The sequence below is a fragment of the Balaenoptera musculus genome, chromosome X (genome assembly GCF_009873245.2).
Source record: "Balaenoptera musculus isolate JJ_BM4_2016_0621 chromosome X, mBalMus1.pri.v3, whole genome shotgun sequence".
In the NCBI taxonomy this organism is placed as follows: Eukaryota; Metazoa; Chordata; class Mammalia; order Artiodactyla; family Balaenopteridae; genus Balaenoptera; species Balaenoptera musculus.
In genome coordinates, this window is record NC_045806.1 from 8,429,813 (window position 1) to 8,455,929 (window position 26,117).

Sequence of the window (26,117 nt, forward strand, 5' to 3'; positions counted from 1 at the left end):
AGATGGCTACTGAGTTCCACAAATTGCTAACGAGGCCATCACCCTTAAAATCCAAGTGCTATGCCTTATCCCCAAATGGATGTTAAGTATGTTAAGGGAAGTGAAACTTCTAGGGTCAGCAGCAGGATGGTGTTGACAAGGAAAGCCACATGCATGGTGCAATGTGGGTTATTTTTCAAACTGGCTCCAAACTTTAAAAAGCCCACAAACACACATTAGGGTTGCCTTCCTTCCACCACTCAAAACAATCCCAGTTCACCTCGAACCTCACTCTGCCCAGGTCCCGTGCTTGGAATACATGCTATTTCAATATTTACCTCAGGCAAACAACATTAGCAAGGCAAATTTTTCTCACATTACTACTTGGCCAAGTACATAACTCTGAGGTGGTCTGCTCTGCCTGGCATTTTCCCATGTGCATGTAACATTTACATATATGTATATAATTCTCACCAATGCAGAGGTAACTGTTAACCATCTGTATCTTAGTAAGAGGGAATTAATAAAGTAACAGATGTTGTATGAATTTCCTTTATAATATCAGTGACAAATTGTGAACTCAACTCAGCTGGTAAAGATAAGTCCACTGAACTTGCTTTTAGACAACCCGAGTTGGAATTTTTCTTCTACCAATAACTAGCCATGACCTTGGGAAAGTTACTTAACTTGGTTAGCAGCCTCTGTTAGTTGCCGACCCAACAGTCATTTCCCCCTCCCTCCCGCTTCCTAACAGAGGTCTGATGTTGTTTGGCTATTTGACCCTCCCCCGTGTGACAAAGGGTAGATGACCAATCCCTGGTTCCAACGACAGATCCTCATTATATATTTTTAGTCAGTTGCGGTTATACTATTCCATTTGCCAGGACTGTTTTAAGAAGGGAAATGGATATCAGATTAAGTTCCATTGCATAACAATTAGAAAAAGAGCAAGAAATAAAAATAACAGTGGCTTTAAATAAGATGCAAGTATAATTCCCTCTGGGGGAAGAGAAGTCAGGTGTTAGGCAGCCTGGGGCCCTGCAATGGCATCAGAGCCGAGGCTCCCATGAGCTTACCTGACAGTCGTTTCACTCTGCTGCCTCGGGTCCCACACGGCTGCTTGGGCTCTGGACAGGACATCTGTACTTCAGCCAACAGGAAGCCCTCATTGGCGGGGACTTAGTCACATGGTCACAATTAGCTGTATGGGAGGCAGTGAAAGGTAGGCAGAGAGAAGGGGCAGCAACCGGCAGTCATTGCCACAGCATGTGACACAATTTCAGCCAATGAGATATGCAGAAGCTTCTAGGAAAGTCTCCTGCTAAGAAGGAGACAAGGAAGAGGGGGCCTGTACTTCTTCCTGCGGTCACTGTTGTATCTAAATATGCTGTTAGGAACTGATGCAGCAATCTTGCTACTAGCCTAAGAGCAAAGCTAACACACAAAGCAGGACAGAGCCTGCAGGGAGAAAGACCTCCCACTCTAATACTCTATACAAGGATCCCACGCCACTCTGGATTTCTTATCATGTTAGATTGCAATTTCATTGCTGTTTCATTCTGTTGGAGACGGAGCATTCTGTTACTTGCAGCTGAATCCCTTCTAATTCATACAACCTGTCCAATAGGTTTTCCAAATTCGAAGATAGTTATTTCTCCCTCTTGGTCTATATTTTCACAGGCTAAAAATTCTAGACATAGAAAAGACCAACCAATATAAAATAAAAGGCCAAGGTAACAGTGATTGTTTCAATCACTATTATCAAAATACACCTTGGTTACTGCTAGTTTTATTTAAAAATGAATGCAGAAAACCATATTGCATTCATTTACTCAGGTTATCAAGTATTTCCTATAAAACGTAACAGTTTTGAAATCTTGGCTTCACCATTTCTGGCACGGTGATCCAGAGCCAGTGATTTAGTCTCTGAGAGTCCCAGTTTCCTTACATGTTTTTATAAAGGAGAAAATACCATCTCTTTTTAGGAGCACGTGAAGGTCAGACATATACATAAATGACATAATGTCAGATATACAGTAGGTGCTCAATAACTGGCAACTATTATATATCATGGCAGCCACTGAGGACACAAAGATAAAATGAGTAGATCTGGTTCAAAGTTGCATTCCTCCCTTCTTTCCCTCCTTCTTTCATTCATTTATACACATGTACATACATATATATTCCACCTAGTTCCAGAAGGCACTGAAAGCAGCCAGAAGGCAAATATAAAAATTACAGCAATGTTTTAATTTATAGAATAAAGTGTATATACCAAGGAACTATGAGTAGTCAAAGAGCAGAAAGCAGGAGGCAGCAGATGACACAAATGAGCAGAAACCATGAGGGAAAGAGAAGAAGAGTCAAGATATTAGAGACTAGAGAGAAGAAATGGATAAAAAAGAGAGAGGGGGTTGAGGGAGGGAGGGAGGGATGAAGGGAGGGAGAGAAAGAGAGAGACGGAAATAGTGAGTGAGTGGGTGAAGTTGAGTCTACAGCCTGGTAAATGTCCACCATCACTAAAGACTCAAATTTTGCACAGTGATGAGTTCCTTCTGCGTCCTGCCTGGAGTGGTGTTCCAGTTCTCCCAAGGGCTAAGATGTTTTTCTCCTCTTACATTCCTTCTCTTGTAACTTTACAATGAATTTTTGCTATCTGAAATAACCAAGCATGCCTCTGTTCTCTGCAACAGAAGAGATCCTGAAACAATGTAAAGGGTAGCAGAATCCATGGAATCAACAACAGCGTGTACTGTATAGCACAGGGAACTCTACTCAATACTCTGTAATGACCTATATGGGAATAGAATCTAAAAAAGAGTGGATATAAGTATATGTATAACTCATTCACTTTGCTATACACCTGAAACTAACACAACACTTTAAATCAACTATACCCCAATACAAATTAATTTTTAAAAGACAGGGTGAAGGGAATGTGTGTACAGTGATAAGTGAAGAGGGCTGAGATGGAAAGGTGCTTAAGAACAGATGAAGGAAAAGATGCCTGCAAAGGAGATCACGATGTATTGCCTCGGGAGGTAGGAGGAGAAATAAAGGAGTTGTGGAAAACGGAGGAAAAGAGGTTGTCAGGGAGAAACAGAGCTGGATTCAAAGGCCACAGAGCTTAAACGCAATAAGGACTCATCTTCCTGAACTGGTAATGAGGTCGTCTGTAACCTTAGAAAAAGGAGATTCAAGAGAGTGATGGGGTGAAAGCCAGCTGGCAGAGGGTTGAGGAGTGAATAGAGATGAGTATGTGAAGTAGCTTTGAGTATAAACTACCTTTATGCAAGGTTTAGCTATAAAAAAACAGAAGAGGTGGCTTTCAGGAGAGGTTTGATCAAGGAAAGGTTTTGATATGAGCAGATAATTAAGTGTGTAGAGGAGAAGCTGAAGCTAGAGGAGAGTGAGATGACACTATTTGGAGTGGACCCTGAGGAAGCATGATTGCATGGGATTTGGATAGGAAGACATATATCTTTACCTCTGAAATGGGGCCTGTGCTGCTTATTCGAATCTCATTTCTCATAGATCTTTTACCACAGGACAATTTGATCCAGTACTTTCAAATGGAACTATCTGTAACAAAGGAATATTTCAAGCTTTAAATTAGATTGTTTTAAGCTTATGAAGTATTATGTATAAACAATATGGCTGTCTATAATTTGCCAATTATTGTTACTTGTTCTGGATCATAAGCGCATTTCATAAGAGCACTGATGGGGCTGGGTTTCTGGAAGTGATAAATCTTATAGTTGTGGCTGGCCAATGATTCACCCAGGAAGTTTGAGAGACCAGGATGTTGTTACCTCCAGATCTTGAAGCTTTCAGGCTTCCATCCTATCAGGCAGGCACATCTGCTTCTCCAAATGAAGGAAACAAAACAAGAATAGAAGAGACAGTTGGCAAAGCCACAAGGTCAGTCTTTGCCCTCTCCTTCCTGGTTTCCTGTACTGATCTGGCACTATCTACGTGAGCTGCCTTGGAGCAATTCTGCACTCTGAGAAAAAAACTAAAATAGGAACGATGAATAGTGCTTTCCTCTTTCAGCATCTCTGAAATGCCATTTGATTCATTTGCTCATCCCGCAAATTTTAACTGACTTCCTACTATGTGCTGGAATTAGTTCTAGGTGCTGGAAAAGCGTGGTGGTCATAAAACAAATTTCCTATGTAGTATACATGTCCATGGGTCTTGCATGAGGACTGATTATTAATAAGGATTCTTGTATAGCACAGGGAACTATACTCAATATCCTGCAATAAACTATAATGGAAAAGAATCTGAAAAAGGAGATATATAGATAGATAGATAGATCTCAGTCACTTTGCTGTACACTTGAAACTAACATGACATTGTAAATTAGCTATACTTCAAAAAAATAAGTAGAAAAAAAGTGGTGCTTCTGGAGAAGAAAAAAAAAGGATTCTTATGGTTTATCTAAACGGATGCATCTGTAAATCTCACTAAGCATATTACATTACTGTTTACAAAAGATGAGGTTGCTGTTTATTTTTCAGCATGAAAGATGCACACGTTGTACTTCTCATTTATGAGGTACAGCTCAGGGTAGACAAACTCTTAGGATAAATACTCCATTCTGAAACCCACAAAAGATAATGAACTCCAAAGCTTACATGTGTACAAATTGCCAGCATGGCCCATTTGGCCCACGGTTCCATATGTGCCAGAAGATCCAGGTGATACGTTAGAGAGGGCAAGTTTATTTTCTTACCGTCTAAAACAGCATTCTTAGCCCTCCTCCAACACCAACTTCCCGACTTGCCTTAATTATCACATTTGGACTCACCTTCCATTAATTTGTTTAAAATTGTTTTACAATTCCTAAGTTAAAAAATGTTAGACTATATCACTTCTTAAGATACAAGATTGAAAAAGAACAAAGACGCTTTCAATTTATGACTCCCGTAAGGTTAACTCTTATTGTAACACCATGTTTCCTGATACTGCTGTCGTCAAGCTGAAAGGATACAGTATTACCTATGCTGTTAAGTTCTGTGGCATCATGTCCACCTCCGGAGCCCCATAGCCTATAACAATACCTGACAGGAGCCCGAGGAGGAGCCGCCCGGGCCCGGCCGGGCCCCGCCGCCGCACGGAGACGGCCGGGGCCGCGCGGCGCCAGCGGGAGCGGCTGCGCGCGCAGAGCCCGAGCGGCCCGCGCCCGAGCGGACCTTGTCCCCGGCGGAGCGGCGCGCCCTGGAGGCCGGGCGGCGCGCGCCGTGGACGGCGGCCGGGATGGAGTCTCCGGAGCGGGACGCCCTCCGCGCGCACATGGTCCTCGGCGAGTCTCAGGAGGGCCGAAGCCAGCGGGGCCCCTGGAGCGCCGGGCCGCGGCGCCCTCGCCCGCGCCCTCCCCGTCACCCAGCCCCTTGGAAGACCTCGGCCTCCAGACCCGCACCTCCCCGGGACGCTGGTGCCCAGATTTAGCTGAGGAGCCGAGGTCCTTGGAACCATCTCGGAGCCCTGGCGTGCCAGAGGAGCATGGAGAGGTGGCCATGGTGCTTCTGGGCAGGCCTTCTCCGGGCGCCGGGGGCCCCGAGGAGCTGGCCCCGCGCAGCAGCCGCCGCGCCGGGCGGCCGGGGCGCAGGGGCCTGGGCCCGGGGCCCTCCTAGAGGGTCGGGCTGCCTCCCGCGACTTGGGGTGGGAGCCCTGCCACCTCCACCACCGCCCTTGCCTCGAGTCCTTTAACCTGGCCGTTAGCATTTTAAAGAGGTCCCCTCAGAAGCTGTGGCCGCTAACTGCCCCCTCCCCAGCCGGGACCTCCTGGCGAGACTCTAACTAGTGATGTTTGTACAACCGAAGGCTCTGTTTTGTGGTTTAAGGAGAATAACATTGATTACGATTAAAAAAAAAAAAAGACAAAGGAGGAAAGGGTTTAATACATATTTGTGGAATAAAATAATTTAATAAACAAGTAATTGTCACCCTTTTAAAATCTGTAGCCTTGAAACTTCCCATCTCTCTACTTTCACTTTTTACAGAATAGAGAATCCTAATATTTTCATGGATTCTTACCATAAAGACTTAGGTGCTATAATTGAGGTGACCATATGTCCCAGGTTGCTTAGGGCTGTTCCAGTTTATGCCCAATGTCCCAGTGTCATTATTGCTAGTGACCCTTTCCCTTTCCTAAGTGTCCTGGTTTGAATGAAAGTGTATCCACTATTCCCCTGCGCTCCCTTGAGCCACTCTGTAATATTCTACATGTGGATTTCAGGAGCAGGTGAAACCTTTCGTGTACATTGCAGTTGTTTCTGTTGGTTTTCTTTCTCAGTCCCCTTCCTGATGATAAAGTGTTTCTATGGGTCTTCAGACTATTCAGTAGGGATTGCCTAGGAAAAGTCTAAGCCAGCACTCTTCAAATTTTAAAGTGCAATGTATCCCCTGGGGCTGTTCTGAAAATTTGGATTCTATTCCGGAAGTCTGGGATGGGAACAGAAATTTTGCATTTTTAACTGGCTCCCAGGTGATACTGATACTGTTGGTCTGATTGGCCACACATTGAGTGGCGAGGGTCTGCAAGTATTCCTAATTAACCACAACGTAGAGACCAGCCATTATGATACAGTATCACTTAGTGCTTATGAGCATGCACTTTGGACGCCACAGCACTGAAGTCAAATCCTGCCTCTGCCACTTACTACCTGTGTGATCTTGATCTCTCTAAGCCTCAATTTTCTTATATGTAAGATAGAAAGAATAATATCTATCTCAGGGGAATGGTGTGAGGATGAAATGAGATAACAAATGTAAAACAATCCTGTCCTCACCCATTGTAAATGTTAAAAAATGGTGGTAGTTGAAACTGTTGTCATCATAATTATCAGAGTGCGGTTTACCTTCTTCCCTCTTCCACTCTCTCCAGCACTTCCCTGCCATTTCCTCCATTTTATTCAAAGCTTAACAATAGAAGGTACTCGTTAAGATAAACATCAGAGGATAATGAGTACAGTCATACTGTGAATGGTTCCTTAAAAATGGACCTTTGGGTATGCTAAATTATCAAGTTGTCAGTACACGCAGGAGTTACAATCAGAGTTTGGACAGATCCACAGGAAAGCAGGAACAAACATTTAGCTGAAAGTTGGTGATAAACTCCAGTTCATGGGTGTGCAGTTGGCACTGGGTAGATTCCCCTAGTTCGCATGTGTCAACAGTGGCAGCCATGAGCAATCTGACTGTAATACTATTCTAAAACCCAGTATTACCAGCAGAAGAAACAGTGAATATTAGAAAAATAGGGAGGTTGAACAAACAGACTCTTCAAACTAGGTCTTGGTTTAAACTTTGTCTCCTCTGTTTCCTAACTGTACTAGGAGGCAAAATTCCAAGTATTTCAGTTTCACTTTCTTTCATTTAGCCTTTCAAAAGTCACAGAACCGGAATCTTTGTTTTAACTATCATAAAGTGATAGGATTGAAATAGCATTTCGTAAACAATAACTTGCTATTTAAATCGATGGGGGTCACAATCATTGTTATAGTCATCAAAATCATTATCCTCTTCTCATCTTTAAGGTCGTCTCCAGCTATAAACATTTCCCTTTCCTCTGATGTCAGTCCTAATGTAGGACCAATGTTCTCTCTTTGGGTAAAGTCAACAATGGAAGGGGAAAAGTGAGATCAGAAACTTGGATAATTCTCTCACTAGAAAATTTATCTCTGACTATTTGGTCATCGTAAAACTGGATGTTGAGTTTGAAATCACAATGTGCTGTAGTTTTACCTCCTGCAATTCAAAGCTCACTGTAGACTATACTTTTCTATCATTATTTAACACCTGACGAGCACAGTACCTATGGCATGAAGAACATAAGAAAAGGGCTCTCCCACTGAGCGCTCACAGAACTACCTGGGCATGTTTCCTGAGGCCCATCACTATCTACAGGCTAATCATGCTCCATCCTGAGATAGAGGAGCACCTTGGCACCTTGAGGACAGGTCATTTTCAAAGGAAATCTACAATAGAAAATATGCTCGTAATAAAGATTGGCCCAACTATCAGAATGACTGAAAAAGGGGACATATTTATTAAAATAAGTAGAGTTAACATATTTTTTGCACCAGGGTTTCACTTGGCACTGACAGATCTTATTTGGTGCATAAATCTCAAAAATTCCTTAAGAAGGTCTCCATGTAGACAGAGAGAAATCTCCAGCACATTTCATTATCTTATTGGAGGGATGGCTGTTTCCTAAAGGATGGGCAGCAAGGACATGGGCAGCATCAAACTTTATGTGTTCACTCAAGTGTTCCTCTCAACAAATTAGTTCTACAGGCGCACAGCTGTTTATCCTCTAAACTAGCAGCTGGCAAACCATGACCCATCGACCAAATCCAGCCCATTGCTTGTTATTGTAAATAAAGTTTTATTGGAACCAGACATACACATTCATTTATGTATTTTCTAGGGCTGTTTTTGTGCTAAAATGGCAGAGTTGTAACAGAGGCCATAAGCCCAGAAAAACCTAAAATATTTACTATCTGGCCCTAACTAATTAAAATATTATGTACTTTACAAAAAAAAATTAAACTTGCCCTGACAAATAATTGATTTAATTTGAAGAATTCATAAACAACTTTAATAATTTAAAATAATTATAATGCTTAATAGAGGCATTCAAAGCTAGTACAAAGAAGTTTTTGCTAAAATTTTCTCTACCGATATCCCTTTGGTATATAGTTAATCACTAACAAATTAATCAAATATTATTTATGAGAAAGATAATGCCTAGTTCTACATATTGGAATTCAAGTGGGAAAAGACAGGTAGTAACATAGATATTCAATATCTTTGATTTCTGCAAGTATATCGTAAAGTAAATACTAGGACTTGAGGTTATGCTCATATCCTAAGTATCTACATAATAATTTGGAATAGACGAATTCATCCAAAAGACTCCTCTGTAACATAGGAAATGCCCCTGTATCATCTTAATTTAGATTTAATGTACCTCATTATATATTTTTAAACAATGCAAACGTATAATTACTTGAGGACCTAGAGCCAATAAGGAAAAATTGTATTTAAATGGAGAAAAGAGTATCTTTGTGTCCTGCTTTTAATTTTAAGACGTGAATACTTACATCTGATAAAACAAAAAGGGAAACAAGACCATCTGCCATAAGTAATTTGCAACTTACGGCCAAGCTACTTTTGAAATGTCCCTTCTCTCTCCTTCCAAAGGCTCTCAAGTATCTGCTATAGCTTTATTTTCACAATATCTAGATGCGTCATAAAAATCAGATGGGAAATTCAACAAAAGTATATTTTTCTAAATAAATGAAGTACATAAATCAGAAAGTATTTTAATATCTATATTTATTACCACTTTTACTACCTCTTTCCAACATATACAACTAGACATTATTTTTCTTACTACAAATACTTTCTGATTAATGAATCAGTGATTAACTATACACTACATATAACTATATAAGTGGGTAGTGATAAAGAACTGTATTTTTAAAAATCTCCATGTTTAGAGTATTAATCTCATATACCTCATTTCATGTGCATCTTAAATAATAGTTAGGAAATTATTAATAACTTAATTAGAGCAATGATTTACAATTCTAATTGTATTGAAAAGCTAAGGAAAGACTTTGGAAATTCAAAAGCCAAGACAGCTAATGTTGCTTTATTCCTTTCTTCCTTATCAGGTGCAAAAAAATTACTCAAGAAATGCTTACCATGTGGAGATACTGAAAAAAATTGTTCATACAAATTCCTAAACGTGAAACTAAAGGTTCTAATGTTCTGAATTTTTATATGAATGTTTTCTAATTTTTTTACTTCCATTTATTTTTTATAATTAGAATGCTAAATCTCTGCCCATCAGTATTGACCTTTTAAAGAGGTGTGGTAGCCAATCCTCAACCCCAGGATACTAGAAAGTTAGTAGGTGAGAAACCAGCCCAACAAATTCCTGCTTGATAAGTAAAATGTAAAACAAGAGATCATGTTTTCTCCACTTTGTGGGGTAAAAAACCCACATCACTAGCCCTCTCTTGAGTTTATAATAAAGACAGTGTTGAAAAAAAAGAAAGAAAAGGAAAGAATAAAGGAAGAAAGAAAAGAAAAATGGTAGCAACGTTTACCCAGATTTCTAAAACACAAGGGTTAGCATTTGACCAGAGGACTTTAATTTTGAAAATTAAATCCTTGTCTCTGGATTTGGAAAACAGAAAGCCTATATTTCAAGCATATAAATAACATAAAGGAATTGTGCCTTTACTATGAAAAGCTACCTACCAAAAAGTGACATTCTGAAGGGCATACTTTGAGGATGTTGGTGAGGTAAATTTGATTTGTGATTTATTTCCTTTGCAGTGGGACTCTGAATGATGACAAATACAACACAGTGTTTGTAACCAAACTTTTCTTTCCTCTAGGAAAGGCAACCAGGATTAAGTTGACAGGCATTCAACAGAAATAGCAGCACCCGCCCTTCTGATTAATATTCCAATGACCAAGCAATTTCTTGTTATTAATTGAGACCAAGCAATTATCTGCCTTTCAGCTATATAACGTAAAGTACCAGAATCAAGGCCAATAACCCATGGAAATTATCCAAAGATACAAACACAAGCCTGAGGAGAGATCTCTACAGCTTGGCCCTGCTGAAGCGAAGGACAAGAGAAGCCCTTCTTCACAGAGTCACCACAGTCTAGGCACCCTCTCCGTGGTACCAGGCGTGGAGTGAGCCCAAGACAGAGCAGCTGTAAAATCCAAAACTGGATCCAGGAGGACTGCAGCTTACTTGGCCAGGATCTTGGGAGCCACCATTTAGATCTTAAGAAAGCCTGTCTAGGGTAAAGATTTGGTCTTTCTGGCCCTTGGGGTGTTTCAAACAATAGGGGCTTGGTGGCTATAAAGGAAAACCACTAAGGAAGATTATTCACCGGACAGAGAAAACATAAAACACTTCCAGCGTCACAAACATTGCTATTGGACAATACTGTGTATCTAGATGCTGTAAAAAATTTAAGGTGTCAGATTTTAAAAATTTCCTTTTCAAAATTTATCTGCAATGATTTCTTCTGTCAATTCCCCAGAAGTGGGCAATCTAATACCATCTTTGGAGCTACGGTTTCAATGGCTAATCATATGTTTGCTTAGTCAAATTGGAAAACCAAATAACTTAGAAAGATTATGTCTTCCCCGAATGTGCTAATTTCTAGTTACTCATGGCTATGCGTAAGAAATTAAATTAAAACCTGCTCTTCACGTTAACAGACAAAAAGGGCTTTGTCTGACTGTCTAAACTGACTTGCCACACAGGAACCTAAGTGATAGCCAGATGTTACAATGGTTGACTCATCCTTTAAATATCAGCTCCTCCATTATGTCATATCTCTGATGAAATATCACCTTCTGAGAAAGCTTCCTTTACCATCCTACCAACTCCGCTCCATCATTCTGTCCTCTTATTTATTACCATCTGGCACATTATGCATTTATTGATTTGTTGTCAATCTCCCTATTCTGTGTAATCTCTAAAAAGGATGTATTGAGCTATTTTATTCACTGATGTATCCATCATGTCTAGAACAGTACTTCTGTTTTGTTCATTTTGTATGTGCTCAGTAAATACTTGTACAATGAATTTATGAATGGAATCTCCTGAAAATGGATATAGAATTTTGTGCATGAGCATTTCTATGGAGAGAAAATGTATAACTTAGATATTATTCTGTATGGATTAGGTCTGTGGTCTAAAAAGACTAAGAATCTCAGTTATACATGTATAATGCCATTTCATTATCAGTAACATTATTATCGGCAATATCCATGAATGAAAATTCTGCAGCTGATCGAATGCTCACTTTACTAGAATTATACAAAATAAACAAATATAAATTGAGAAAACAATGATGTAGACTGTTTATATTTTAAAAGCTTGTCATTGTTGTTGTAAAAGTAGTAAAATCTACACCAAAAATAATTTAATCCATACTAAATAATTCAGATCACTCCAAATTCTATTCTGACCCTTCTTATTGAACACATGGATATATTTACATATGTATAATCAATAACTATGTACTTTTTTTCTGTCAAGGTCTCCCTTAGAGATTTTAGCAGGAGCTCCAGAGGGTCAAGTTTGGACGCAGAACTTGGGGCCTTCTAAGGCAGACCTATAGAAGCCTAGGTTGTAATTCTCAGCACCAATGGCTTCTCCCTGCTATGTCTGCTTCCCCACCTATCCTGTCTGCTAAGTATAAACTTCACAGTCAGGGCTGAAGGAGCCACAAAAGTGAAACAATGTGTGTGCATGGAGATAAGAATTCTGGATGAGAGCAAGGGTTAGGAGGGGAAGTTGAAGAAGGACAGAAAAAGATTGGGTCAATGATGTACAAAAATAGAGACCAAAAGGGCTTAAAGGAAAGTGATAAGAAAATTAAGTTACAGAGGAAAGAACAGGAAGATAAAACAAGTCCAAAACAGCCATAAATAGCCAAATGGATAAGAAATACAAACAAAATGGTAAAGAGGAGGGGAAAAGAATTATAACAATAAAGGAAAAAAAATACACAGCAAAGGGAAAAGAGAACATAAAAAAGGGATAAATAGTGATACATCATGAAAAAACAAAAAAAAATATATAAATACAGAAGGAAGAAAATAAAGAGATGGTCACGCGCACACACTCACAAACCTGGTGGAGGGTGGTGGGAGAGCAGTACCAGAAACTCATCTGTTGACTAATATGATGTAGTGGGCACAGTAACAGCCCTCCAAAGAGGTCCACACAGTAACCCCTGGAACCTGGTAGAAGGGACTTCGCAGGTGTGATTAAGTGTATGGACCTTGAGATGGAGACATTACCCTGGATTATCCAGGTGGCCCTAATCTAATCCCAAGGGTCTTTAAAAGCCAGAACCGATGGAAGGAAGGCACAAGGGCACAAAGAGATGCAACACTGCTACTTTGCTGACTGTGAATCCCCAATTCACATTATCTTCTCCCACTCCCTGCCTTGCCTTCAACCTTGATCCTTGCTTCATATGAGGCTCCAACTCCCAGCACTAAAATCACATTACGACTGTCTTCATTTAAGAGTGAAAAGAAGGAAATAAGTATTACAAATACCAGAAATCTTTTAAAAAAAAAAGACACAAAGAGGTGATCAGAGAATTAAAAGTATGTTGAAGCATGCCTTTTGTTTTTAATTTCCTGAAAGTGAGCATAAAAAGGAATCAAAGGCCTTCCTTCTTACCTCAGCTTTGTCACTTACTAGATGGTGTGATCTTGGTAAATCCTTGAATCTCTCTCTTCTATAAACAGATGCTAATAATGCTTGCTTGCTCTCCTCACCCCACAAGGCAGGAATAGTTAATATGACTGTTACATAATAGAGTCTATAAACTCTACAGCCCTGTACAAAAGTAAAATCTTGCTGCTAATCATTGGTTCTAGATCATTCACTGTCCTTTTGCCTTAAATTATAATATTCAGAGACACTGTACCTTTACTATAGATCAATAAGCATGGATAACGTTTTAGCATTCCTTTTTCCTGCCTTCCAAACTCTACACAAATGAGCTGCTGATCTCTAGTGACTTACTTGAGGATTGAGGGGAAAATATGTCCTTGAAAAAAAGTGAGTGACTCCTTTTAGTAAAACAACAAAACACCCATCTATCTTTCTCATAAATTTTCCACGGATTAAATCTCTTAAAACATGTCCCATCTGAGTACAAGTGGCCTCTGACCCAGGGTTCATGATAAGTTCCATGTTATGTGTTGTAGAGCCTTTGAATGCATAAGATACTGAAAAGCTCGTAGGGAAGTCCTGTTTCATTGCCATGATACCCCTGACCCAATGCACTGTTTTTACACTGGAGCGATGACCTAAACAGACAAGAGCCCTTAAGAATATTCCTTGTTTTTCTTACTCTGTCACTTGGGTTCCCCAGCATTGTCTCTTAGTCACTGCTAAGTTTGGCATAGGAAAAGATAAAGTATCCCAGACTCTGGAGTCTACAAGAATTCTTCAAAAATGACAAGGAGGAATCTGCAAACAAATTAGGTTCTTGAAGAGCATACAATTCTGTGAATTCTCACCAGAAATAAAAATATGTACCATGAGCCTTAACAAATAAAATCCTTTAACAACAAATAGCAATATTTATTCCTTCAGGCGCTTGAAAAAACTATGACTGAAATGTCTCCACTTATTTGCTTGTCTGTCATGTAGGAGCTTGAACTATCCAGAAGAGAATCTCAAATCCGGAAGTAAACCCAAAGCTTTCCAATGAACTTTCCTCTCAAGATAGGGAAGCTCTGAGACTCCCTCTGGCCAGAGTTGATGAGCTTCATACCGTGTTTCTAACTAAGGTTACTTAATGAGCACGGTTCTCTGGTCTCCTGTGGAGGCCTTAAACTCTGCCCTCAGAGCAAAGCAGAGGAGTCTGGAAGACGGGCTGGCGGACAGCGAGGGATGAGGGCAAAGAGGAAGACCGGTTAGAGGAGCTGGACTGTGCAGAGCCATCTGGGACTCTGCAGACATGCCTACACACCTCGAGACTCTCTGAAGACCTCCCAATTACAGCAGAATTTGCTCCGTAACAGCCACAGCGGAGAAGCAGATGCATAGGGAGTAGAGACGCATCTTCAGAGGCCTCCGTGCTCAGAACGGCCTGCTGTAGCTCCTTGCCCTTTGTGCTCACGCAGAGCAGGCTCTACCCCTCAGTGTGCTGCTCTGTGATGGGCGGCTCACGCACCGCGCTCGTGCCCCGAGCATGGGCCTCCCAAAGGCCGGAAGTGCGTGGCTTAGTCACGGCTCTGCCCAGCTCCGGCTGCAGGGTAGATGCGCAGTGCTACTTCTCAAAACGACACTTCACACACTTTTAGGTTTCCAAGCTAATAATTTTGAGGAAAATGGAAGTCCATACGTACCGGGTAAAACTTCATTTATCTGGAAAACTTTTGCATCTATTTCCCAGCCTTCCTTAGCAGTGCCTGATCAACGATCATTCTAGATTAAATTCATCAGTGATGCTGCTAGCCCCAAATCCTCAGGCTGTAACATGGTTTGGCCTTTTTTTTTTTTTTTTCCCACTTAGCAAAGTCACAGCAACCTTGCACAGAGATGATACAAATGGCTTAGTGAATTAATTGTTTTATCCTTTATTCACTTGTTAAATCCTTTATTCAATAAGGATTTATCCTTATTGAACTTCTACATATATGTTAGCCTGTGGGTTCAATGATTTATACTTTTGCCCACTTAACAACAGGATAAGATATTTACAGTAAATATTCTGCCACCAAAATAATATAACCATAACTAAGATGCATCAGTTTGATTCCTTCACATTAGGAAATTATTGATGCTGAAGACTCATGCTCTAGTGCTAGTTCCTAAACTTCGCTGTTTTAAGAAATATGGTTTCACCCAATACTCTATAATGGCCTATATGGGAAAAGAATCTAAAAAAGAGTGGATATATGTATATGTATAGCTGATTCACTTCGCTGTACACCTGAAACTAATACAACATTGTAAATCAACTATACTCCAATAAAAAATTTTTTAAATATGTGGTTTCCGCATCGCACAGGGAGACCAGCTCATTGCTTTGTGACCACCTAGACGGGTGGGATAGGGAGGGTGGGAGGGAGACGCAAGAGGGAGGGGATATGGGGATATATGTATACGTATAGCTGATTCACTTTGTTATACAGCAGAAACTAACATAACAGTGTAAAGCAATTATACTCCAACAAAGATGTTAAAAAAAAAAATATGTGGTTTCTGAGCATCCCAGATACTCAATCTGGATCCCAGTAGAAGAGGATCAGGGAATTCGTCTACCACCCTGGATGATTTCAATGCAGCCAACCTTTACAGAATACTTTAGGAGAATATTCATTTTTTTCTAACCGTAATATAGATGGCAAAGACAAAGTAGACAAGTTAGAAAACCTTCTCTAGGTTTTACAAAAATTTTAACCTTCTGAAATCAAAGGAGTCAATCAATATAATGACTCAATTAGAGGATATTGTTTTTTTCAAATTTTAAATAAATGTTATTTTTTAGGTTACAGCAGTGTTGTTTAAGGAATGAGGCAGAGAATGGTGTGGCACTGCGGCACAAACTACCTGAACATGTACGTTTTCTCTGACATTTTTATTCTTTACAATACATTCTTGCCTGTAATGTATTCTCAACAAAAATCACATAAAATACCAAGTAATGAGCATTTTTTGAAGAGACACCCGGATCAAAATAATTATTCCACTGGCTCTCCGAAAAACAATTCATGATTCAAAAGACGCACATACAAGAGTGGAAGATCTGTTTGGGGGCTGTCAGTAAATCAGAAACTCAAAGTAATTTGCAATTTAACACTTTGTGGCTATTATCCTCTTCAGAAGGGTTTTACTAAATTCAGTTGTAAGTCTAATTTTAGATAATCAAACCCCAAACCAAACCAGTGCCTAGGTTGACATTTTTTTTTAAACCTGGACTGAGTCTCCAAGACTTCCCTCCTTAGGCTGAGAAAACAGGAAAAAAAGAGCCCCCTAGACTTCAGCTGGGCACGGTTCCTGGGTTTGTAACTGTGCTGATTTCCCCATGAGTCACACTTGTTCCTAGTAAATGCCAGACTTTCCCCTTTTGGATGCCTGAAGAGAAACTTCTATTTGACAATGGAACACTGGAAAGTGATGAGGAAACCATACCATTGTGTCCAGCTCAACGCGACACAGAATGACCTGGTGTTTTAGAGCACAGCTTGTCCCACTTGAGTGTGCAAGAAGGCTCTAGAAGGCTTGTTAAAACACATATTCATGGGCCCTACCTCCAGAGTTTCCTGTTCACTAGTTCTGGGATGGGGCCCGTGATTCTGCATTTCTAACAAGCTTCTAAGTGATGCAGATGCTGCCGGTCCACGGACCACATTTTGAGTAGCACTCGTTTAAGGCAAGTTTCCTCTGCCGCAGCACTATCGACATTGGGAGCCAGATAACGCTGTGTTGCCAGGCCGTTGTGTGCATTGTAAGATGCTTAGCAGCAACCCTGGTCTCTATCCACTAGATGCCAGTAGCTCCTCCCCAGGTGTGACAACCAAAATTGTCTCCAGACACTGCCAAATGGCCTCAGGGGGCCAAATTGCCTCCATTGAGAACCACCATTGAGAACCAGTGGCTTAGGGGATGCGTCCTGAATAAAAAAAGATCTGAGTTGGGGGTGGGGGAGGGATGGAGTGGGATTTTGGGGTCAGCAGATGTAAACTATTATATATGGAATGGATAAACAAGGTCCTACTGCAGAGCACACGGAACTATATTCAGTATCCTGTGATAAACCATAACGGAAAAGAATATGAAAAAGAACATATATATGTATAACTGAATCACTTTGTTGTACAGCAGAAATTAACACAACAGTATAAATCAACCATACTTCAATTTAAAAAAAAAAAATCTGAAGTTGGCTGAACCATTTTACTACCCATGTGATTCAGGGTAGCAGTGACCAAATTGTTAAATCAAGAGTGGGATTGTCCTTCCCCCACAGAGCTGTTGTAAGGACTGATTGAACCAGGATGTATGTGATGGTGTAGCATGGGGCCTGGCTCCCAAGCTGGGTTCGATAAGGGGTAGTGAGCACGCTTTTTAAAAAGACGGTCTTTGTATGAGCCAACATCCTCCAAACTCTGTTTATCACAGAAGGGTAAATTTCTGTCTACTGAGTTAGAGAAATTAGTGTTCAGAGGCAATAACAACAAAATAAGCCCAACATCTATTCCTATAGTCACGAGGCTTAAAATCTAGTTCTGTGACTAATATGCTGAACATATTGTTGTGATCCTGAAATCATCTTGATTTAAGACATAGTTGTGTTTCTCAAGTTGTCTCTAAAGCAAAATGTGATGCCCGTTTGTCAAATCTCTTTCATCCCAATCACCTTAGAAAATAAAAATCACTTGTTGTCCGAAGAGCAAACACAACCTGAGGGGCTGAGACAAAAATTTCACAAGAAACTGGCTAAAAGGGTAAGGCAACATTTACGTATCTCATAACCTATCAACACTCTCCTACAAGGAGCTCTATTGTTAGTTTTTCTCTTTTGCCACCAGGAGGAGTACAGAACTTTCTCACACGATCACAAGCATTTGTCAGATATGCATTACAGAGGCTGGCGGAGTTGAATAATGCTTTTAGTTACTTCCTAACAGGATAAAAATATCTCCTGGCATGAATTCAGCAGAGAAGGGCTGTACGAACCACTTCTGTATATAAGGTTCTTTTAAGCTTTTCTATTCCAAACACTGCAGCAACAGCTATTTTTAATCCTGGGAGGCAAGAGATGACAAAGTTAACTGTCTCCTGGTGCTCTTTATTTCTTTATGTTTAAGATGAAGAATTAGGAATAAGACAAGGAAAAAATAATGTTACATAAGAGAAACTTCTGCAATTTAGAGATTAAGTGTATGGCCAGTGACCAATAATTTATTATGGGGAAGAGGGTAGAAAGAGGTGCACTGCAAGAATGTAGACAGAAATGGCCACATGGCTCCCTTCAGCACCCCTGAACCAAGTATTAAGACGATGCCATTCACATCCCTACCCAGTTCCTTCCATTTTTATCTATTCCACCAGCAAGTAGTGGACACATGTTATCAATATCTTGGTAATTCTGTGAGCAAAATTTCTTAAGGCTTTTATTTTTATAGTGTGTTTTACCATCCTGTTATAGTAATTGGTATGGCTTTTCAATGAATAATGAAGTTCTCCAAGATAGAACAACAAACGTTTAAGCAGAGGAACCACAATGGTTTTCAGATAATCCCTATGTTCATAGAATAATTTGAAATGGCTTTGAATGTCTCTGCCTGCAAAAGGTAAAATAGTAAGACTTATGATAGTGATGACGATGGTGGTGATCGTGTTGGTTGTGGTAGTGACGGTGGTAATAATGAAGAAGATGATGGTGGTGGTGAAGGTGATGGAGATTTTAGCTACATTTCATGAAAGCCTACCACCATAGGAAAGATAATGGGCTAAGCAATTAACATCAGTAGCTAATTAAAACTTCTCCCAACCGTAGAAGGAAAGAACGGAGCTGTCTTCATTTACTTGTTTTAAAGCTGGGACATCCAGATCATCCTCAAAAACCTTTCAATGCCCCCAAACACAAAGATAAATAAGCAAACAGATAGATAGAAAGGTTTTTGTTAACTAAATACTAAATTAATGATTATTATATAGAGAATGCTTTTATGTTCAGACAAAATTCCATAGAGCTGTATTTGTGAAGGCTGGCTCTTCACTGGTGAGTTACTGGCGCATTTTCATTGATGTCCATATACAATAAGGCAGGAATACGCATATCATATGGCTCCTGCACAGAATTTTTTCTTACTACAATGCAGTCTTTTAAATTTTCTCTACTGTTGTGACATTTTTACAATGAGCATGTGTTATATGTACAACCAAAGCCAATACAGCTTTGTCATCTTAGAACAAACAAAAGATGTAGCTTCCAAGGATATTCTCAGAATAATCACTTGTGTTTATGAATCTGAAACATGGATGTGCATAGTTATTAAACTGTTTCCTAAGTCACTAAAGAGTCACCGAGTTTTTACCAAAACAAATCAAAGTACAAATGAAACTAACCAAAAATACTAATGAAAACGCACCTGTAATAAAAGTCAAAAATAATAAGTCCAAAGAAGCTTATACTTATATCAAATTTCACTTGGATCTGTCTGTTAGGAATTTACCTAAATGAAGAGGTGGGTGTGGCATCTGTAGTCATATTATTAGCACAATAATTATTATTTTGTGTCTGGATATGTAAACTCTACATTATTTATTAGATTTTCTATTTCCTCTTGGCTAAAATCACTTTGGGGCTTGAGCCAAAGCCACCCCTAAGTAAAAGACATGAGTCAGATTAGCATTTACCAGAACATTCCAAAATCAATAAAGCATGTATTTTTAAGAGCCTTTTTTTGCAGGCTATCTTTAGGTCAGCAAAGGAAGGAGTTCTAAAAAACCAGGACTGGGAGTTCCACAAATAAACAGCCTACTTCATGGTTCCTTGTGGAGAAAAATCTGGAAACTCTCAAGGGGATTTTATTGCTGATCTACAGTGACTTGACAAAACTCAGGATCTCAAATGAGGGAAATCCTTTGGATAGTGATGGTTTGCCTACTGTCTTCTCAGAGTGAATTCTAAAATCAAGACTTATTCTAGATTTACTGTATAGCACAGGGAATTATGTTCAATATCTTGTAATAAACTATAATGGAAAAGAACCAAAAAAAGAATATATATATATACATATATATATATATATATGTGTGTGTGTGTGTACAAGTGAATCACTTTGCTGTACACCCGAAACTAACACAATATTGCAAGTCAACTATACTTCAATTTAAAAAAAAGACTTATTCTAAGATCAAGTTAAGAAGACTACAAAAGGGCTTTCCTGGATATTACCTCTTTCTTCCTTTACCATCTCTACAAAACAATCCAGGGTGAGTATGAAACTCACTGAAAATAACATTTATGTGGTTTTATTATTGGTTCTTGTTTGTGGTCCTTGCATTAGTGGCTGTGTTGTTCTGATCCCAAATTTCTGACCCATATCCTGAATCTGTAACTTCAGACACAAATGATCAGCCAATATGACGACTGAAAGGGTAGTCCTGCTCATTCAACTCCACCTCTCTTAAAACGGTAACAAAATAGTTACTTCCTGTCATTTCAGAGGAAGGTCCACTTTCCACTTTGTGTATAAAACTCAGTTGGCTATGGCTTATGAAGAAATAGGCTGAGGAGTGACAAAACTTGAGAAAATATGAGGACTGGAGAAGAGAGAGATTATCAAACTATAAAAGGAAATAGAGTTTGGGCCTGGAAAAGAGAACAGGGTGTTTCCCCTTGCCTCTGAGCATAAATTAGAAAATACACGAAGCCTACTCACATATTTTTCTGATTCAAACAGAGTTGAAATTTGGAAAGATAGTAAATAAAGGAGCAAAGGAATTTTAATGCTTGAAAAAAGTGCAAGGAACGTTGTAATATCAGTCTGTAGGAAAAAAAGATACAATAAAGATTAAAAAAAATTATAGGATGGCCAATGAGATGCACAAAACCCATGAGAGAACTAAGGATTTCAATTGCAGGGATGGTCATGAGTCCAAGATCTAGCTGCTATCAGTACTTCCGTAAAACAACCTGATGTGCACTCCTATAGCCAAGATTTTGTATTGAAAACTTTTCCCACTCCAAAGAACCAGGGATCCTCGGAGAGTAATTGAATCCATGGCATGAAACAGGAAAAATCAGGGTGGATCTCCTGTACTTTGCTGTCACCGGGAAACATGAGTGCTTTCAAGGATGGTGCTAAATGGGCAAATGAGGCAGCTTAAAGGGGTTCTTATTGATGAAGGTATGACAGTTTAAGTATCAAAACAAAAAAATAACAATTTTGTGAAAAGCCATGAGAACACATGAACACTCAAAAACTACAAATAACATGATATGCTCAAGAAAGCTGTACATTATTTCCCCCGGGAATATTTACTGGAAATGCTATACATTGATGAACCCACACACACGCTTATCAAATTCAAGATTTGCTGAATTCCATTAGGTCAAAGTGAGCAGTGAGATGTTGCACAAGGTGTTTCCAACTGGGTAGAGAGTGCAGAACAGTGGTTCTCAACCCTGGCTACGCATGACAACCACTTGGAGAGATTTCGAAATTAGAAGAGGGAAAAGGACAGAGCAGGCACAATGAATCCATCCTTAAGTGAATGAAAAGGGCAAAGGGGGCCCATACATTTATTGTGTTGTGGGAGCCTCCACTGCAAAATCACTGGGATGAATCCAAGGGGCCTTTTTTGCTGTGATTCAGATACTAGAATTGAGAGTATGTGGCATAAGTTTTAGCAACGAGGCAATTTATGAATTATTTTGGAAGAACTATCTGAAGAAACAAGATGAAAGCTGCTGGTGGGGTTTAGCAGAAATACTTTCAGGCAAGTCAAGGAAAAAGACTGTTTAGATATTATTTAAAAGTTCTATAGAGACAACCAGGTTTAAGCAGAGGCTGGCTCCTGGGTTATAAGGCAGGTGAACTTGTCTTGCAGGAAGGGGAGAGGTGAATCCAGACGTGACGAGATGCCTGAGGCCTGGGTTCGTTTCTCCGGCCCAGAGCCACCAGCCATAATAGGACCCTGGGAGCCCTGCAGACATGAGGTGTCACATTTAAATGCTCAGGTGGGGCAAACAGGGACATAAGAGCATACATGTTAAATAACTAACGCACAAACAAAACACACGGGTCTCAAGTTAAAAATAACAGGCAGGGGAGGATCCAAAATGCAAAGGGATCAGCGTCAAGTGAAACGTACTCTCCCAGCATCCTGAAACACACTAAAGAATTGGCAAAATGTGAGCATGTCGTTTAAGGATGGAAACATGAATTAGAGGGAACACAAAGAAAAGAAAGAAAATTAAGCTGTAAGGAGAAAAAATAGAGGCAAGTAATAATGGGAAACACAAATGGGAATTAGGGATAATGATCTGCTGGCAAAAGAAGAAATACCCGTTTTAAAACAATAAAGGTTTTTCAGGTGGAATGAGGTTAACAGTTGAAACGAAGGCAGCAGTCAGAAGAAGGGCATGGATTAAGCGGGCTAGATTGAGCCAGCAGTCTCCTTGCAAGTCCAGGTCTGAGCAAAGCAAAAACACCGGGGAAAAAATCATTTAGTTAAAAAAATAATAATAAAGGATAGGCAAAAGAGTTTGGCCAGCACTTTGCAGATAGGAAGAAAACAGGCCACAGGTAAATATGGGGAAGTGATGGATGAAGGCTAAAGGCAGCAAAACTGTATCTCCTTACATCAGCGGGTGTCAACCCTGGCTGCGCTCTGGAATCACCGGGGCAGCTTGAAAAAACACCTATGCCCCACGCTTGAGAAGTGAGTCGGCATCTCTGGGGGCTGGGGCCCAAGCATGACATTTCTACAGCTCCCTCGCGACTCCCGTGAGCAGCCACGGTGGAGACCCACTGCTCTGCACGTCCAGAGTGAAAGCCTAAGGTCCTCTGTCTTGAGATTAGCACGACAAAACAGCCACTTGCACCTGAAGCACTCCAATAATTGTGGCCAAAGTCATTTCCTTATTTGAACTTGGCAGATAAATGACTTGATTTTCCACTTGACTTAAAGAGCTTTACAATTCAGAAAGAAGAAAGTTTTCTCACCTAATTATTATAAATATTTGTAACCATCTCTAAATAGAAATCCAAGGTACCAATGCTCTTCACACTGATAACAATTCACCCAGCCACAAAACAGAAACTAGCAACACTGAGAAATAAAGTGTCTTATTTAGATCATAAAATATCTATAGATTCTTTTTTTTTTAAACGAAGTATAGTTAATTTACAATGTTGTGTTAGCTTCTGGTATACAGCAAGGTGATTCAGTTGTACATATATGTACATATTGTTTTCCATTATGGTTTATTACATAATGTTGAATATAGTTCCCTGTGCTATACAATAGGACCTTGTTGTTTAGCTATTTTATATATAGTAGTGGGTATCTGCTAATCCCAAACTCCTAATTTATCCCTCGCCCCTGCCTATCCCCTTTGGTAACCATAAGTTTGTTTTCTATGTCTATGCGTCTGTTTCTGTTTCATAAATAAGTTCATTTGTGTCATTTTTTAGATTCCACATATAAGTGATATCATGTGGTATCTGTTTTTCTCTTTCTGACTTATTTCACTTAGTATGATAATCTCTAGGTCCATCCATGTTGCTGTAAATGGCATTATTTCATTCTTCTTTGTGGCTGAGTAATATTCCACTGTATATATGTACCACACCTTCTTTTTCCATTCGTCTGTTGATGGACATTTAGGTTGCTTCCATGACCTGACTATTGTAAATAGTGCTGCAATGAACGCTGGGGGGCATGTATCTTTTCGAATTAGGGTTTTCTCTGGATATATGCCCAGGAGCAGGATTTCTGGATCATATGGCAACTCTATTTTTAGCTTTTTAAGAAACCTAGATTCTCTTTCTTTCATCTCTGCCCTACATCAGTGGTTCTCAACTAGGGGCAATTTTGTCCCCTCAGGGGACATTTGGCAATGTGTCAGACATTTTTTGATTGTTATAACTGGGGACATGCTACTGGCATCTAGTGAGTAGAGTCCAGGGGTGCTGCTAAACAGCCTAAAATGCACAGGAGAGCGCCAACAGCAACAAAGAACGATCTGGCCCAAAACATCAATGGTGCCAAGGCTGAGAAACCCTGCTCTAAACAATAAAGTTAATGTTTCCACAAATAATAACTAATATTCGCTGCCTTCCAATGTCAACACAAATAAAACAAGTTTCAACATGCACAAATTATATGCCAAATTAAAGAAAAATAAAAAAGCCTCCCACAGAAAAGTAAAACACTAATAACATTATTTTGTGGGTTTACCACAAGGAGAGATGGAGGACTGGAGAATCAGTATGCCGAAATGAAAACTGGGTTTCAAACTGAATTTGATTTTTGGAGTTGAGCTTACGTTCAGACAAACTGAAAGTCCTTTAAATGAAGACACCTAAAGAGCACGCTTTATCATCAATATTTAACAAATGGTGTCTGAAATACTATATCCATGTTGAATATTACATTTTAAACTCCCCACATCATATATCTGTAGAAAAAAATAATGTTTTTTTAAAGCCATACCCTTATATTTATTTCTACCAAACCACTTAGTAAATTTACTCATTTTATAGAAATCAAAACAAATGTGAGATAGTAAGATGATTGATAGTAAGATGAGATAGTGAGATAGTAAGAGGATTTTCAGGACTGCAAAGCAAGTAGACAGTGAGAAATAATATGACTCCAAACATGGAAAGTGGGTGTATTAGAGCTGGAGAAAGAGTCTTACCTGGCTTAAAGGCAACGAAAACTAATCAGTTGTCTCCAGTCCCTGATCTGTGATAACAGTAATCTTAAAATGCAAACTAGAAGACTATTTTAGAGGAAGATTTATAAATTATTAAGATTATTTGTAATATGTCAGAAAACATTGAAACATGACTGGGAGTTCTAAAACAGGCAATTTAAATAATTGATGAAACCAAGTACTTGATAGTTATCGGTTATTAAGGGCCTATGAGTGGGAAAGACTGAGCCATTGGTTGTCAAACTTGGCTGTACAGTCTACTCTGATCAATTGAAGATTGGGGGTGCTTTTTTTTTTTAATGATACCCAGGCTCCTCCCTAGACCAAATGAATCAGAATCTCCAGGAGTTGAGATTCTCCTGGCCTTTGGTATGGTATTGTACAGTACATCCCAAACTTCAGTGTGTATGTAGATTATCTAAGGATCTTACTAAAATGTAGATTCTGATTGAGTGAGTCTGGATGTGCCTGGGGTTTTGCATTTCTTGATACCAACAGTGCTGGTCTAAGGGCCACACTTCGGATAGGGGAGTGCCAAAAGCTTCCTGGATGATGCTAATTTGCAGCCAGCATTGAGAACCATCGATGGTTGAGCTCCTAGCTTTGGGTTGGGTGCTATGTGGGCATAGAAATGAAATAGAAAGTAAAAAGCAGCATTCCTCAAATAAGGAATTATCGTATCCTAAATCAGAGCTCTCACTGTCATGCAATCCACATATCTTTATCTTAGCTTCCAGTGTGGACCAAAACAATCCTGGTTACTCGTTTGGAAGGGCAGCCCATTCCACGTTGATCTTAATTCTTCCACAGACTTAGCACAGGCTCCTTCTCATCATTCACGTCTTCTCCCAAGGTATTACTCTCAACACCACCCCATCACTCTCATTTCCTTATCCCGGTTTTTTTCATCAGGTATTGATTATTGATTAACTAATCAACAACAATAAGTGATTAGTGAGCTCAAAGAAACCCACAGCCATTCCAAGCCCTGCTGAAACATGAAGGCATCCTGACTATTCATCAGTAGAGGAGTGTTTGGGGAGAGAAATCCTAAAGGGATAAAAAGTAATAAATGATTTTAGAAATCATACTGGCTCATATTTGGGGTGAGTCTTTACATTTATATAATAATCTTTCATCAATTATCTC

The 26,117-nt window shown here is 39.6% G+C and overlaps 1 protein-coding gene across 8 annotated transcripts in view; it reads right to left on the minus strand.

Moving 5' to 3' along the window:
• The window catches only part of ARHGAP6 (Rho GTPase activating protein 6), a 264,909-nt gene that overhangs the window by 203,900 nt on the left and 34,892 nt on the right, over positions 1-26,117 (minus strand). Inside the window, exons 1-5 of one of the 8 annotated variants that reach the window (XM_036840651.1) lie at positions 4,976-5,111; positions 3,792-3,842; positions 3,467-3,561; positions 2,255-2,357; positions 1,056-1,180 (exon numbers count right to left, since the gene is read on the minus strand). The exons of 1 other annotated variant lie outside the window; for it this stretch is intronic. The gene's annotated coding sequence lies outside the window, so the exon portion shown is untranslated. Of the gene's footprint in view, positions 1-1,055; positions 1,487-2,254; positions 2,358-3,466; positions 3,562-3,791; positions 3,843-4,975; positions 5,112-26,117 lie in introns of those variants that run through there. 6 more of the 8 variants (XM_036840649.1, XM_036840650.1, XM_036840652.1 and 3 more) reach the window with 6 other exon arrangements.